The 18,124-nt window shown below is 41.0% G+C and overlaps 1 long non-coding RNA gene across 1 annotated transcript; it reads left to right on the top strand.

Moving 5' to 3' along the window:
* Nucleotides 1-5,832: 5,832 nt before the first annotated feature.
* Nucleotides 5,833-6,712, top strand: LOC26530656 (uncharacterized). Its single transcript, XR_001450163.3, has 2 exons — nucleotides 5,833-6,055; nucleotides 6,111-6,712. It is a non-coding gene; the product is annotated as an uncharacterized lncRNA (long non-coding RNA).
* Nucleotides 6,713-18,124: the final 11,412 nt, after the last annotated feature.

Here is an 18,124-nt window from a genome sequence, read left to right as displayed (position 1 = left end):
AGATATTTATTTTTTCTTTGGCCATACGCAAACGATCCACGTCGATCCCGATCCGGTGATGCGGAAAGAGAAATCAAATGGCGATGCTCCATGGGCGACACTACTTCAAATAGGTGAGGAACCATAATGAATGGGCTAGCAGACACTTTGAATACCCTACTTTAAAATATATTTAGTTAAGCACAGGAATCGAGATATGACTATAATAGAATATTCAGAAAATTCAATTTTTTAGAAAGCTTCAGAAATCAAGCTTTTTTTATATATTTTCATGTGCTTGCTCCATGTTCCACAAATCTCTTCAAGGAATTATACTTAAAACTGATAAGCACTTCCGCTTTGTAATCAAAATCCATAGAGATCATCATTTGATGAGCCCGGCACAGTGTCTGCTAAAACATAAATGCCCAACATATATAGGGCAAAAAATATGGGTGCGTTCTCGACTGCTAAGCAAACTCATTATCGAGATCAATTGATCGCCCAGGCGGAGACCAGGTTAGGCCGGGCCACATGTGTGTGGATCTGCGCCTCCAAGTTCGCCTACCCGCCCCTCCCCCTCTAACCATCGCCCTAGAGCCCAAACTGCCACGACTACGACAATTGTTGCCAAATTAGATCATCAGCAGCAACCAGACTGGATAGTCAAGTCCCCGTCCCCGTCCCCGTCTCCGTCTCCGTCGGCGTTAACGTCTCCCAGCTCCGAATCGAGGCTCACGTGTGCAGATCCCAGCGAAGCGATCGTTGAGCCGAACTCGACGTAAATATATGAAATTAATATGCACGCATTTCGTGGCTCGACTCGAATGGTGTACAAGATCCCCTCCGCCGACACTCCGGTTACGTGGGGTTGCGGGGCAGAGGATTGTGCCTGATCGTGCTGCTGCTTTCTTGCACAAACAATTTGCAAACGATTTCTAATAAGCGTCCTAAATTGTAACAAAATAGACGCGCATTTAGGGCCTTTTGTGCCGGAGCTGGCGATAACAAAGCGCCAAGCCGAGAGTCGCGACGACTTCGAGAAATGGAGTCGAAAACATGGTCAACGAAACAGAGGCTATCGAAAGGTGGCCCGGCCCCATTCCTGCTACCCTTTTTCGCCAAAAAACAGTTGAGCTTCACTTTAAGTCTTGTTTTACTTATTTCTGGGGATTTTTCGGGTCTTGTATGTGCCAAATTTCGCGCTTGATCGGCAAATTTGTTTGACGCATTGGCCATGGACTTAATCCATCCCAAGTTTTGGATGATTGCTGTTGGCTGAATAGACATCAAAGCTGCTTGGAGATGACAGCTCAATTGCTGGATAAATTACATTTCTGAATGAACTTAAGTATAACAAGAAAATTACCATTTCATAAGTGAGATGTCCGCAGGCCTTTTTAGAGCTGAGCACAAGAAATTTTTTAAATACTTTTCAATTATTTCAACACATTTTTATTGTGCAGACCACAAACAAAAGTATCTTTTGACTATATAAACAGATTTGTATTTGTTCACAAATGGACATTTATATAAACTTTTTATTTAATTATGTTAAGAATACTATTATTGTTCATCACTAAAGACTATGACTATTAAATCCCTATTTGGACGGCATTCTAGTTCTAAGATTGGTTACAATTTGGTACAAGTACTATACATCATCGGCCTTTAGTTATCCTTTTTTCCCACATTCTTCTCTTGAATGATCCTCTGTTCTCATTAGCTACTCCGATCTGTCGGGGCTTTCGGGTACAGCTTCTAGTCCAGGGAGCACTGACTGGAGCTTATGGGGAAAACTCCGGCCACAAGTTGAGCTCCAAATTCGGCTCCAAACTACGAAGCGATCGCGCAAAAAAGCACACTTCGTCGTGACAAACAAAATGCTCACGTTTATCGCAGACAAAAGATCTCAATTTTTACGCTAAATTTCATTCGGCTGGTCTGTTTTTATTTTTATTTATTTTTTTTTATTTTTGTCGCTCTTTGGCAAGTTCCCTGCCTCGATGTGGCTCCCTCATTTGGGCTGGATCTGCTCTGGATCGAGTGTTTTTTTTTTGTTTTTTTTTTTTTGTTTGTATGGGCAGGCTTTTGTTTGGAAAGTTTTTATTTTGGCTCGTTAAAAATTTGAAATTCAAAAAAAGTTTTGCGCCCAAACAAAATGACAAACAGCGCGCGAGCATTTAGCGGAGGGGCCAAGTGGGACAAAGAGTGCGAGGGTTTTGAGTATAGTTGGGAGAGGGGGGGGGGGGGTGAGCCCGAGCAGTCAATTGTTGTTGTTTATCTTTGCATATTCATAAAGCTCGATCTGTTTGTCGTTTGACTTTTCTGCTTTATTATGGCCGAAAATCGACTCCGTCGTCAGGTTTATCTATGAAACGGACTAGCAGAGCGGTTTGGGCAGTGATGGGGGAGGGAGCGGATGCAGGAGAGTTGGCCCAGCTGTAATTGCAAAACATCAGGAAAGTGATATTCGCTCATTGTATTACCAAATTGCACTACTTTTTGGCTAGATTTCAGCGACTGGTAAATCATTGTATTATATAAAATTATCCTTAGTATTTGTGGGCCAAGCTTCAATTTAAGTCGCATTTCCTCAGCTTCCAGACGGTTAGCTAGAACCTCTGTGCAGTCGAACTTTGGCGTTGGCGGCGTCGGCGGCTATATCGAAATCTATAAATTCCCGAATTCGAACCCTGGGCCAAGTGCATTTCGCACAAAACGTGCAAATAATAACACCATCTCCATCTATGCCTAATGATCTACGCCATGGTGATGTTGGCCCATACATAGACACACACACTTGCACACCTCGTTGTGGCCACTTGCAAGACAATAAAACGCGTTAACTGCTGTTTGCCTGCGCAATTGTTGGCCGGGAGCCAAGTTTTGTTTGTCTGGCTGTCTGCCTGACTTCCCCGCTCCATCCCGCCGCTTCCCTTGGCTTGGCCAATGCCAATATTGCACGCTACGCAGCCGTAGCGGCTAACTAATTGGCGAAACAGCAGCAGCAACAACAGCAACAACAACAACAACGACAATGGGTTAGCCGCATTGGGTGAAAAGCCGCCAACTAGCCATAGCCAAGCAGGTTGCCTCGGTGTGTGTGTGTGTGTGTGCGCGTGTGTGTGTGTGTGTGTGCGTGTTTGTTTACGCAGATGATATCGCGTTGTCGTTCAGCTCACGCACTCCCCATTACACTTACACTCTCGCATCTCTCTCATCGCTCTCAGCTCTTTGAAGCTTTTTTGGTTGGCCAACCAATGCGAGGCGCGCTGCCCCCACAAAACACTTGCGCTTGCTTTGCTTTTGCTCTCACTTCGTGCTTAGCTGCACTGTTGCGCTGTTTGTGACGGCACAGGGCGACAGATTTTGCATCAAATATTTTGTAATTTATCTTCAATATAGTAGCCAAACAATTCAATAGTAAAAAATAAATTAAAGTTGACTTTTCGAATTGGTTTAGTTAATTTACTTGTGCTTCAACTTCGATCATTTTCACTTGTATAACAACATATAATTAATAATATGTCACGAGTTGTACAAATAATTTATAGAGTATTCAATCAAAGGCTTGCCACAAAGAGTCTCTCTTTTGTTGTTGTTGCTGCTCCCTCGCAAAAATTAGCGAAAATTGTCAAACAAATGCAGGAAATAAATAAAAAGTGTTGTTATTGTTGTCGTGCTTTGTTGTTGCTGAATTTCGTGCGTTGCACATTTTCTCTTATCTATGAACAATAAGATTTGCTTATGACAATAATTTCATTTTTCTAGGCATTTTTAGCAAGACGAGTGGGTAGTTAGTTGTTGTTACTGGCTGTACGTATGCTTAATATAGTAAGTGTACAAGGAGAGTTAAGAAGTTGGAATGGGATGGTCGAAAACTGGTTTCATTCCACATAGCTGAAAAGATATAGTATTCTGTTTGACAGAAAAAGAAGTTTTAAGAAGTTACGATCGGATAGTTGAACATTCGTTTTTCACTTCTTTCCCTTGCATAGAAAAGTTGTACTCAGCTTGATTTTTTTGAAGAGTCCTGCAATCTGCATATCCTTAAGAGGTCTACCCTATTTAGGTTTTCCGAACTCAATCATTGCCCACCTGGAGGCCTTTACGTTGACTCTCACGCTAAAGCCTTGACCCCAACTTTTCAGAGTCTCTGGGAAAACGAATCTCCCACACAGCTCATGACCAAACCGCCCGCTTTTTATGCTCAAATTTAGGTGCAGTGAACTCATAATACTAGAGAATAAAAAAACGACACATTCGAAATGGCATTCATATGAGAAAGATGTTGCTCCATTTCCTACGGCTCGAATTACCAAAAAAAAAAAAATCATATAAAATACAAAAAAAGAACCAAAGCAGGAAAAGAACCTGTTCATCGGCATGGATTTCGACCTCGCTCTCCTGCTGGCTTGTTTCTAAACGTGAGCGTGCATACATAAAACAAGCTGGAAATTGGGAACTACCTGCCTACATATCCATCCCGAGTCCCGAGTGCCGAGGGCAACAGGCATGCTGACAAGAGCAAATCAACATTCGACAATTCTGCTCGGAGACTGTTCGCGGGGTCATGGGAAAATTTGTTTGCATCGGAAGTGAAACCGTTTTCTGGTCGGGGGATGGGGAATATAGGGGATACAGGATATGCAGCGTGATGTCGTTCGCAGCGTGTTTATTTATAAGTTATGTCATTCGTCTGTCTCATATTTATGTTAATTTTCATTTCCATTTGGACAAATATAACAGGAATTTTGATTAATGCAACGCACCTTTGCAACGGCTGCGGGGCAGCTGTGAGAACCCACGGAAGATCTGGCTCCACACTTCGCCCTGCCATCCACTTCTTGGCACATTCAGCTGGCAGCCACTTAAAATATTTGCTAGTCAAACAAAATATAAAAAATAGAAATAAACAAAAAATAACAATCGCTTAGACACACGGCACATGTCCAAATTGATGCCCTGGGGCATTGCGGTGCGTGGATATAACCAAAAATGGACTCATTTGCGAACGGTAAATTCAAATTGTTATGATCCGTAAATGTCAAAATTGTACGCGATGTTTGTCTTTTGCAATTCAAATGGCCCGCCCTCCCTTTACCTTTTCATATGATTCATCTCGGGGGGCACTTGTTGTGCTACTAGCTATTCAAGGTCCATTATCCAAGTGCGGACCATAAATAACGACTGCCCCGAGCCCAGAGCCCAGCTGACGTACGTACCTCAACCGTGGGCTCGATCTGTAGACTCTGTTGGCTTACTATGACTCTGGGTTTCTCTTTATGCTCTGAACTTTCTTCGATCAAATGAAATGCTCCTTAAGCTTAATTGTCTCTTCTTTTTTTTTCTTCTTCTTCTTCAATTTTATACTCATTTAGCAAAGCTGTGGGGCGGAGCTGCGGTCATTTGCCCAAAGATATTCAAATGCTATAAAAATATGTTGGATACTCGAGTTAGCTGGGCACAGTGGTACACAGTTCATTTGTTCTACCTAGCGAAAGTGTCAATAGAAAAAGAAATTGGACTATTTCGAGATAACCTAATATTTTTTTATATTTTGTTATGTTTATATATTTTTAGCATTTTCTTTTCGTTACTTTTTCTAAAATATAATGAAACTTTTCATACCAAAGCTGGTTTCATTCCTAACATTTATTTCATTAAACAAACATTGCAATAGTTTAAGCCAAATATTTTTTTTGTTTTGTATTAATATTCGTCTTGCAGTGAAACGTAGCCATAATTTTCTAATTAATTGTTTTTCTCAGTCGCTGGAATTTTTTCCACTGTGCGCTGTGCAAATAGTTTCAATATTTACACCGACTTTGACTTCAATTTCAGTCCAGAACAATAATAAAAAAAAGACACCCGAAAAATCCGGGGGCAAAGATTTCAACATAATTTTTTTTTTTTGGTATTTTGGGCAATGCCGGAATTGACTTGAAATTGGTTTCTCGATTGTTTATGCATTTTGTGGCGCACATAACTCGACCGGGACCGACAGAAGTCGAGAGAAATTCATAAATGCCAGAAGAGTGGACGACAAATAGGCGGCCGCAGTCAAAAGAAGGTGAATAGAATTCTGGTCCATAGCAGCTCCACTCCATCATCATAAACAATAATAGAGACCATAACAAACGCCGCGCGCGCCAAAACCAAGTGGGGAGCTCTTGGATAGTTTTTGTTGGACATCCAAAACTGATTTCATTTGCTGTGCACCCGTTGGCCATTTGACATGAATGTGAATCAGTGTCAGGCAGCCAAAAATGATTTGATTGTCTTTGCAGATGCAGCCGCTGTGGCAGCTGGGCATGCATCAGGCACCCCCGCGTGGCAGGCATGTTGGCCAAGTTGTTTCAGCCAGCTGCCACTTTCCAAAGCCAGCCAGAGCTGCCTCTGCTGCAGCTCAGCTCGTCGTTATGGCCCGTTGTCATAATCAAATGCGTTATCTGGTAGCTAACAGCCGCATAATTTCAAGTGGCTCTCAGTGCCCCTCGTTGGGCCTGCTCCAAGTGGATTTGCGGTTGCCTGGAAATCAACACGTTGCGCAGCTTCCAGCTCCAACTATCTGTGTATGTGTTTGCTTATGTGTGTGTGAGTGTGCTTGTGTTTGTGTTTGGTTTGCTGCTGGCATGATGGTAATTACGAATGTGTTGGCTCAAATGAAGCAGCTCGAAAAAGTGCTCGCATATAATAATGACAATAAAGAAATTATAACAATAATAAACTAATGGTGGAAAAAATGGTATGCGCCCAGCAGACTTTCGCCTTTTGTGGCCTATCCGATTACCTGCAGCACAGCCCTGTGGGTTAGCAGAGAAAGGGACTGGGGGTGGAGGGCATTACCTTTAAGTATGTCTGATGACGATTTCATATCAAATTACCTGCAGCTAACAGTAGCATATAACAGTATAATATATCATGTAGAACGATTTGTTCGAATCTAGAGAAAATTTGTGTTTCCCAACTCTCACTTCTAGCCTTGGCTTATGCAACTGATTTAAAAGATATAGGAGCAGTACCAGGAACTGACCATATTAAGAGTAGCTTGCGATTGGTCTATAGAGATTACATTCTTATGAGTTCATGCGAGAAATTATCAATTCTACCACCGATATGGCATAGATGAGCCACCTTTATGAGCATGCCTCCAATACTTTGAGGGAATATATCAGTAGGAAAGGTGTTACTTAACTGTTCAAATTTTGAGTTACAAAACAATTAATTATTTTGAGTGCGGGCAGAAGAAACGTAGCATATTAAGCGTTAGTATACCCCGTTTCTTCATAGGGTATATTGAAATGTTACACGTGAGGCGCGTGCAAAGGCGCAGCCTTTCTTGTTGTTATTGCAGCGGGCTGCACAAATTTCACTTGGTGCGCATTTAAGGAAATGTCGGGAAATGTCCATTTTGGTTACGGTTGCGATATTTCCTTAAAAGATTTTTCAACGCCAGCAAATGGAATTGTGGGTGAAAAGTTCAAATGTCAGCTAAACTTTCAAACAAAAGGTAAAAGTTATACGAAAAAAAAGTAAAATAAACAAAAAAATAAACAAACAGCAAAAGAAAGAAGTAAAAACACAAATAAAAGCCGCAAAAGAATTGCCAATGATTTTTTATGCAAATCATAAATCAGCCATAGACATTGAGACATAGAAATGGAAATGTAGACGTGAACCGAGAGCGCAAAGTGATTGGAATGACGGCGCGTTTGACTGATTGACGGACAGACTGTAAAAAATTTTGCCCTCCCCACCCGCAGGCCACCAACTGCAGATGTGAATCACAATTTTGGCCAGATTTTGCACACTTTCCAGATATCCCGAAATAATTAACACAATGAGCATTCGCAATGATGCGATGTCTGCGTCTGGCTGGGGCCTTAATTAATTTGAACATGGTTTAATTTCATTCACGCACAAAAGAAAGCTTCGGGTGGCATGGCCATATTGTATTGGCATTTAGCCCATGCGATTTGCAGTACCGTACCATCTTCATACTCTCTACACTTCAGATTGAGACCTGTTTTGCGGTCCCCGCACACTCATTGACCTGGCATCATTAGCACGCATCCCCAGTCAGCAGCCACCAGCCACCAGCCTCCAGCCCCCAGCCCCCAGCCCCCAGCTCAACCAAGCAGCAAGTGGGTTTCAATAGAAATTAGCAAATGTGTCGCATCATTAGCCACAAAGCCATAGAGCCAAGCCATAGCCAGGTTTTGTCTCCGCGCGCTGGAAGACTCTCAAATGCTGTGGCATCTGCACCGATCTTCAAGTTCCTCTTGGATCATTGTTGTTGTTTCGATTCGTCTGTTTTGCGGTTTATGGCGCCGGATTAGCTTGAGGATGCGGGCACCAATGTTGTCTCTTCATTTCTTCTTCTTTTCCTTGTTGTTGTTATTGTTGCTGTCTAACTGCGAATTTCACCTGAAGTTTTCGGCCAGTTATATAACAACATTTATTTGGGTTGGGTAGGTGTTAGCTGTTGATCGTTGATGATTTATTGAGTTATGACAGTGGGTTAAGTTGTGGCCAAAGTGTTTATTTTGTAGATGGAGGTGCCAAAATTGAGCGGAGAAATATCCACAGCACCACGCACAAGTGCTCAAGTCCCCGAAAGCAGTTAAAACAACGAAAGCGATAAAAATATACTCCATAAAAAGTTGCTGCTAAAAATATCATTACAAAGGACGCTTTAAATATTTAACTCTAGTTTCGGCTTGTAATTTCACCAAGAGTTCGTGTCAATATTTGATTATAGTTCCACGAGCTAGAATTGGAACATGTGGAAAGATTTAGTAGAACCTCCTCGCAGCAAATTATGCTGTTTGCTATTAAAAAATGTAGTTTTTAAGAATGTAGACTACGAAATTGATTTATCTTCAGCGAACGCGTCCCTTTCAGCGGCTTTCACCGGAACGAACTTAAATTTGAGCATTTTAGAGCCGTGTACAGCTTTCGCAGCGCTTGACAAAACTGCGGGGGGCGGCAGCCGTCGAGTACCTTTCTAAGCTCTAATCCCATAAATCTCGCCTCTCTCTTGAGCAATTTGGAAAAACTTTGCTATTTGATCAAATATATTTTCACACTTGCCTCATATATCAAGCGGGCAATGGGGCAAAATTTGCACTACAAATGATTTCAACACCAAAAGGCCGCCAAGAGCAGCGAGCAGCGAGCAGCAAGCGGCGAGCAGCGAGCAGTCAGGAACAACAGGCAATGCTGAGTTATGGGAAACACCGAGCGCATGTTGTACAAATTTTCTAAGCCCCCACAGCAACAATAAGAACGGGCCCAGACGGCCAGATAGACAGCCAGACGGTTGGACAGATGGATGGACTGACGGACACGCCAAAACGCCAACGGACGACGCCGAATCAGAACAAAAACAAAAAAAAAAAAATGCAGCGCAAATCTTCAAAACTGTGCAGCAGGCATAAATCTTCCGACGCCTTTCTTTCGGGGGCGGAACGGTACTGTTTTTGGTAGGGGCACAAAAACAAAATGCTGCATAATTTCCGGACCCAAGACGAGCTATTCTAAAAAAGCCAAATGGATTACAATAATAATTTTTCATATGCAGATTTTGCTACAGAAACTCTGCTGCAACAAGTTGCCAAAGCCATGAATAATATTTCATTTTGCTGAGCATTCGGGAATTCTGTCTAGCCTACGCCTGAGCTCAAAAAAGTTGTAAGATAAACAAATTTTGAGTGCTTGACTAGGAGATATCCTGTGCCAAGTGCATAAACTCGGAATATTCGGAAGAATATAGAAGTATATATATATCGATTTCTCTCAACATAATTAATTTTAAAATCTTTCGATGGTTTTATTCTAATTGTTGATGTGCAACTTTTATGCACCCCACTAAGTATTTAGTTCGTTCAGTTTAACGGGTTTGGTATAGAAAAATATCTATTGACCGAGCCGACACTCCGAGTATAGGGTATAGAAATGGGTAGTCGAACTGATGGATGTTTTCTTGATGCGCACTTCTGAAGCAACTCAGCGACGCCAATATGTTGCAACAAATTTGCATTCGACTGCGACTTGAACTTCCACTCCACTTGAGGCAAACAACCTCCACCTCCACCGCCACCTCCAGGTCCAGCTTCAGCTCCATCTCGAACTTGGATTGCACTCAACGATCGTACCGTGTATCATTGGCCATGCAAACGTTATCAACTTGAGGCTGCAAGAATTATTATGCTCTCTGCTAAATATAATAAAAACAAACCGGGCATAGTTTGCGGTTGGCCACAGGCCAACTCCACTTCCACTTGATGGACTTTAGTCAAAGTCAAGTTGGAGTTCAAGTTCTGGCCGACAGATTCTGCATAATGCAAGTCAACGTCGAACGCCAAACGACGAACGCCGAACGTCGATCGGGCCAGTCAGCCTCATCATCATATTGCCAATAACGCATGGATTTGTGCAATAGATTTATTGAATTATTGCTCTGACCGTGGCAGGTACATGGCTCCACTCGACTCGACTGGACCTCAAGTTCGCAGTATGGAAAAATGCATTTGAGTGGGTGATAAATTCAAGCCAAGCGATCCGTGGAGCGCACACATAGTCATTATACCAAGCGGCCATAAAAGAAAGCTGCTGAAGTACATGGACGCTGATGCGAGTCAGAGTCAAAGTCTGAGTCGGAGTCAGACTCGGAGTCAGAGTTAGTGCTGAAGTTAGAGACAGAGTCACAGTCCAGACTCTATGATAAGTCCAATTAAAGTTGCCATTGCTCCACTGCCAGCCAGCTGAAAACAAGACGAGAAAAGGCCGTCTTCAGATCGACGAATATTAAATACACTTGCAGTAAATCAATAACACTAGATAGTCAGCCTGAAGGGCAAAGTGATTTGTTTTAATTAAATTTTTAGCCGAGACTATGTATGGGTTAACGATCTAATCGGCTTCAACTTACTTTAAATTCAGCTGAAGAATTCTAATTACAAAAATGTAATTGTTTTTTTCAAGCTTTTAGAAATATATATGAAATCTGGGTTCATGAATGTGGAAAACCATGTTCAAGAATTGCATTTCAGGAAGTTGGTTCGAACCGCGAACCGAATCAGCAACCATTTCTTGTGTTTGGTAATAACAAATATATTTCGTGGCATCATAGAGTATAACTGCAAAATGAGCGCCTTAGTTTGGCCTAAACGCTGGCCAATTGGCCTGGCCATCATAAGCAAATAATCAAGCCATAAATCTCACCTGGCAATGAGCGATTTACGTTTCGATGCTTTTGGACATATTTTTGAAAGTAAAAACTATCAAAATATTCTGCAATTATTTGGCAATTTGTGCGCCAAGAAATTTCTATGATTAATTGCCTTCCAGTTGTGCCCTGCTCCAAATTCTGTTGGAGTTAGCTGATATTTAAATTTTTCAAAGCCAACGTCAACCTGCTGCGAGTCGAGAGATTCTCTCACTGTGAAGTGCACTCCAGTCCACCGGTCCACATAAAAAACGCTCAGGGCGCCCGGGCCTCAAGTGCGGTGTTAGACGGGGTTTACGGTCTGCCCTGCAATTGCTTTGATTTCTCTCTCCACCGAATACAGCACAATTACAAACGCTGACAGTAGCTGGCCGATCTTCAACTTCATTAGAGAGATTTCGATATTGTTTGAATGCCACCGTAAAAGTGTAATATACATACGTACCGGGGTACGTACATATATAATTGGTAGTCAGTGTAGCAGCAGGCTGGCACTTCACTTTCCAACTATGACATGGCAATAATAATTGCGTTGCCCGTCGGCCAGAAGGGGGTTAAAGGCGCGGGCGCTCAGGCTGCGGCTGCGGCTGCGACCGAGTTTCGGTAGCGCTTTAATCACTGGAGAAGAAAGGAAGAAGAAGCATAAGGTGTCTTGAGAATGTGGAGCATGTTGTGAGTCACCTTGCGGTTGATCCAGTTGTCTCAATTAGCTTCAGCTTTGTCGCCTCATTTTCGGTTTAAATCACTTTAAAACTCATTAATTTCTTCCCATTTGCCTTACTTTTAACGCTTTGTTCTTTCGTATTCTGGCACGCTAAAACAGTGCTGTGAACTGTTAAGTGGAATAGTATCGATAAGTACTGTGATCTTAAATTCGTGCTGATTGGTTTACAAAAAACAACTGGGCAACGTATGCCCTATATAGGTTATTTACATGACTCAAGGGCAATAAATTCTCGTTGTAGGGTTTAAATCGATCCATTCATAGCTTGATTTAGAGAAAATAAGATGGAAATGTTTGATTTATTATTTACACATATATCATTTATATATGTACATATACTTTTTATATATATGTATGTGTATAGTGTATGTCTGCAAAGATATTCAATAGCAGCCCACAAAATAGTTTTGTTCTGGATTAACACAAAACACTTTAATAGATATAATTTGTATAGTTAAATTATGCATGCAAAATTAAGAATATTATGTTAAATATATATAAAAAAAAAGGCTACAGTACCCGGTAGCTGTCTATGTGTTATTTAGGCAATTGAAAGCCTCTTTATCAGATTGGAAACCCAAGTTTTTAAATTAAATTCGAATTATCTTAGCAGTTGGCCATAGACAGACTGCTATTATGAGAGGTTAGGTTAATACTCTTTTAAGTATATCCTGTAGCTATAATTTCTTTAATATTAATATTTATTCTAGCCATAAATATGCTGCAGTAACTTTCATAAACAAGCGAATCCAGCTAAAGTGCGAGCCCTGCCTGCACAACATCGCCCAATTTGGCAGGGTAAATGAACATTTATTGCTGTGCATTAAAAAGCACTTATTCACAATAGAGAGTTAAACTATTTGCAGGGGTCAAGTTGACAGGTACAAATAACTCTTTTTTTTTTGTGGTGTATTTGTGCAGAGCACAATCGGCCACTGTGGCCCGGTCCTGTGTCCGGTGGGGCGTCACGCTTGATTCGTGCACTGTTATGATATTTTAATAAGATCTGGCAGCGCTGGCAAGAGGCTTGCCATTTGTTTGGTTATTGGCAATTGGCAGTTAAACTGCGCAAATGTGTAGGCACAGTTAGTTACCATACACTCGATACACGACTAGACTATATATAATAATAGTTGTTGCCCGGACTGCAACAACAATCGAGTGAGATATTTAGATTAACAGGTTGTTTTCATTACAATTCGTGCTTTTTAACAAGCAAAACGTGCACTTTCTCCGCACGCAGAGCCAATAATTTTGGAGCTAGCTCTGGCTACGGCTCTGGCTGTGGCTCTGTGAGCTACTCTGTGCCAGAAGAGGCACCACCGACTCTCAACTCTTCGTCGCCAGACTCCTTGGCGTGGAACAATAGCCACATTGGCAGGCATCGGCATTAACATTGACTTTACACGACTTTGGAGCGATCGCGTTGGTAGCTTCATATTTTTATTGTTGTTGCGCATTGCGCATTGTAAAGAATGCATTTTTGTTTTTTTTTTTTTTTTTTTTTTTTTTTTGTTTGCCTGGGATCGTGCCTGTGTCCTTAAACTCTTGTTTGGCAGCTGGCATAACGCATCTTTTTATATGCATAGATCGCTGAAGGTATCATGAATTTGTAAGTTGCCAGGCAACAAGCCTTGGCTGCGAAGATCGATAACCATCGATGGGTTGTATCGAAAGTATGATCATTTGCGATTAATCTATGTATGCTAAGAAGAAAACATGAAAGATCAATTAATTTTCTTGCTTTTATAATTATATGTAAGATAAGGATTCATTTTTATTAATAGCCCTATACTACTATCATAAAAAATTCCATAGGCGTTGATCGCTGTTATCGAAAAGGTTCAAGCAGTTGAATGCACAGATATCTTATCGATAAGCTTTCATCGCAATTTTGAAGGAGCCCATTTTGATATACTGCACAAAAGTATGCATCCTTTTAAACTGGGTTTTCCCAGGGTATTTGTGATTCGTTGGTTGGAAAAATAGTTGCTTTTTGGCCGTTCTTGCTGCCTGTTTATGCAAATAATGCGCCGCTGGGTCACGTTTATGGGTTGTATATACGTTGTAAAGTGTCAATTTCTCAGATGCGCAACAGACACACACAGGCATATATACGTATACTTAGATATCAGAATGGGCATTCAGAACGTGCAGCTTATGTCATAATCGTCGAGAATCCTTGCCGCGCTCTGTTGGGTGTTAATGTGCATCCTCCATGTGGTCATCCTGCGTCATTTTTCCCACATTTCGCGTTTGCCATGTTTCTGGCTATATGTTTATGGAGTTTGGCTACTGTGCACTTGCTGTTTCTGACGCTGTTGTTGTTGTTGGTTTTGTTCCAACGACTAGAACAATGGATAGTTTGCATGTAATCTTGACTCCCTCCACCATGTTCCCTTCTCTTATTGTGTGTGAGATTTCTGACTGCGATGTGAGCAGGACATGAGTTGGGCCCTAGCAAAAAGAACAAGCTGCCTGCTCATGTCCCAAACGAACAGCAACAAAAACAACAATCACGAATCTTCTGACAACGACAGCAAACACAGCCGCCAATGAGGTAGCTAAATGAGCGCCGTTGCCCGAAAGTTAACAAATTGCAGCTTTATTACCAACATCTCACTTAAAGCTCAAGCTAAAAGAGCTAAGCCCAGCCGAACTGAGTGCCAAGTCGGAGCTGATAGATGTGCCCGCCAAAGACTCAAACGAAAGTCGGAGCCATTAGGATAACTATCGCGTGAGAGTGCGGGCGCGCCGGTGTGTGGAGTGTGCTCCCAGGGCAACCGATCCTGACTCGCCGATGCTCTGCGCAGCTAAGTGGGCTAAAGTAATGAGCCGACGCCGACGCCGGTGCCGATGCCGATGCTCCAGCTGCCGCTCCAGCAGATCTCAGCCAGGGCGATTGGCGCGCATGCGCAATAAACAAACACGCCATGTTACCGTTGTCTGGCATCCGATTCAAGAGCACAGTGGAATGCATTGCCTTATATACTTGCCAAAAAATTATATAATTTCAAAATGGGAAAATATAGTCTGCGCTTGATGCAAGTTGAATAAATGCAAAATACTTAATAGACACAAGTTTTAAGGATCCAAGCTCAAATTCCTGGCTAGTCTGTTAGCATTTTTTTATCCAGAGTCTGTTTTTGTTGTATTCTTTATTTGATTTGTTTTCTGACTTGCAAATTATACTAAGGAGAATCTGGTATTATATTAAATAATTATCCAATACCAGCTAGGGTCTTAAAAAAGTCAGTTTTCGATACCAAAATTTTATTGTGGGAAATAAATATATATTGAAATTAAGAAAAGTATGTTTTCTTAAGAAACATATTTAAAAAATGTCCGTTAACATTTTTTTTATTGTTAGTAATTTAAGGGTAATTTATTTAGTTTGCCTTCGGTTATTCATCTCTAGATGCGTAATTAAAGATATGTCACTTACAACTCTTGTGCTTTTCGTATGCTTTATTTGAACAGTTTCAAATATGATTTTTCTAGCACTATTTCTTTTATTTTAAATCGTGTATATTCACCAAAAATCTCATCCTTAGTTCAATGTTTACTTGCCACTTCCTATGTTTTGTTACCATTGTTAGCTTATCCAACTGCAACTTGGACTGGAAGCTTATTGTTTTTGGCCTGGCTTTCAGTTGGTGTCAGCTGGTGGGAGTTGCGCTTGCCAGAAATGAAATAATAATTATTATTAACTATTAGCGTTGGCTGGTAGCCAAACAGATGAGGCTACAGCCGATGCCGGTGCGGCAATTGCCACCATTTAGGCCCCAAAGCTGGACTGGAAGCACTCGAAGCAACTTTTGATTGTTTATGACCTTAAGTTGTCGTGCCGCAGTGAAAAGGTCATCATTAGGCACAGCCGCAGCCATTGCACAGCGGCCTGTGTTGGGTTAGTTAGCTGAATGGGTTAGTTAGTTAGTTAGTAAGTTGTTTTTGGTTGGGCTTTTGGGAGGCGGTGTCTAATTTGTGGCTGCGGCTCAACTTCTGTTCGCGTTTTTAGTGTTTGCGGCCACGGCGGCGTTTTGCCATTTTTCGTTGGATCTGCCTTTGATTTTTATGATGTTTTAATTTGTGGCACGTTGCAGTAAATTTCTGGCTTTACGATTATTCGATTATTATCTCGCAACAGGTTCAATTTCTATATACTATTTTCAATTGTGCTGTGCTCTGTAATTGTTTGAACTCTGAACCATACTGCGTGAAAGCTGAAAATTGCCTCGGCTATTGGGATTGCCGTGTGACACAATTATGCATCAGTTCTAATCCGCAGAGCGTCGAAATCCCTGGTCACTTTCCCATCACTTGTCGGCTTGCCATCAACAGCAGGGGCAACAAAATAACATTTGAGCCAAATCTGTGGACTATAACGTTACCTCGTAATTCAAAGCGTTTCCAGGCAAAGCCGACAAACTCCCATTTCTCAAAATGTGTCCAAATAAAAAATCTTCCAAAGCTCTCGAACGAAATTTGTTGTTTCGGTTTTTGATCTTGTACCGCAATAAATAAATCCCCAAGCTAGAAACTTCCTCATACACACAAAAGCACACTTGAGTGACCAGAGCAGCCCGCAACAGCACAAACAAGTCGAAACTATCCTATCTACAACACATGTCGCCGCCAATTAACAAAAACCTAAAACAACATTTAAAAAATATATTTACCAACCAAATTCGAGCCGAGAAATTCGCTGCCAGATGAATGGGAAACAAAAACAAAACAAAAAAAAAACCAAAAAAGGATTAAAATCAAAATTGAGAAAATGCTTTCAGGCTAATCCCAGCGACATGCGCAACGTTTGCGTCTCATGTTCTCCAACATTTGTTGTCAATGTTTTTGTTATTATTGTTGTTGTTGTTGCTGCTGCTGCTGTTGTTGTTGCTTTTGTTGTAGCTGCTGGACACACACTTGTCGGTTGCGCTCAAAGCGACATTTCCCACATCAAAAAGATTTCGTCACGCATAATGTTTTTGATTTTTTCAATTTTTTGATATCCAAGGGTTTCGTTTGAAAAATTTGTTTCAACCCGAAAAAAAAAACAACAACAGCATGATAAAATATCTGAAATTATTAAGTCATGCAGAAGACAATTGGATCATTTGTTTATAAGGTGTGTTTGCTGCGCCGCATGTGCAACAGGTTAAATCGAGTGACGTGTTTCCTTGTTGTTGTTGCTCTTGTTGTTGTTGGGCATTTGTCAACAACGGTACCGTTTTATTTATTTATTTTTTACTGGACTGAAATCAGCTTAAATATAATTAATGGCTGGCATTGGCCATTGACAAGTCCATTAAAAAAGTTTTTGCCGCATGCGGAATCTTGATTGACTTGGCCGGAGATACCGCATCGTGCGCTGGCCAGGTAGGCAATTATGAGCTAGAAATATTGTTTCTCTAAGCAAACGAGTTGCTTATATTTAGAAATATGTATTGTATTGTAAACTTGAATTTCCATATACGCAATACATAAAATGTGAATTTCAATTTAAATTAACTCAACTATTTTCTTTTCAAAGGAGCAGGAGTGTATTGTCTCTTCCAGCTTTGACTAACCCGGATTGAAATGCCTATCGGCATGAAAAAATACGAAAAAATATACAACTCACTTTACAAAAAAATATGAAAACATTCCGCATAAAAATCGTTTGTGTTTTGACCATGTTATGCATATAAAAATCTGGTTAAGGCATTCATTAGTAAAGTAGGCCAAGTAAGCATATTTTTACATACTATTTGAGTGTTCACGACTTGGATATTATGATCCTGGCTAATTTCTTAGCTTTAAATACCAAACTAAGCTTTTAACCACGATGAAGCCTTCGGCAGACTGCAGTTGTGTCCGTCACAATTTGGTCTGCCTGTCAGTCATTTGCTGTTTATTTTATACCCTCGAAGGGTATAATCATTTTGTCACGTAGTGTGTTACACACAGCATATATCATCGATAAATATCAACAGACATGTCAATAAAGCGTCTGTCAAGAAAATGGTATAGCAATTTTAAAGGCATATTTTCTTTGCAGGCACTATATATATTTAAATCTACCGGATCGAACATAAAACTGTCATTGGAATGATCGGTTAAAGATAAAGTTCATGTAAGTAAATCTTGCTTATTTATTTAGATATCGTATTTAATGCATTCAACTTATTAGTTTTAATATTCTCCTT

Source organism: Drosophila virilis, chromosome 4 (assembly GCF_030788295.1).
Source record: "Drosophila virilis strain 15010-1051.87 chromosome 4, Dvir_AGI_RSII-ME, whole genome shotgun sequence".
Taxonomy (NCBI): Eukaryota; Metazoa; Arthropoda; class Insecta; order Diptera; family Drosophilidae; genus Drosophila; species Drosophila virilis.
This window is presented reverse-complemented; position numbering and strand designations above follow the sequence as displayed.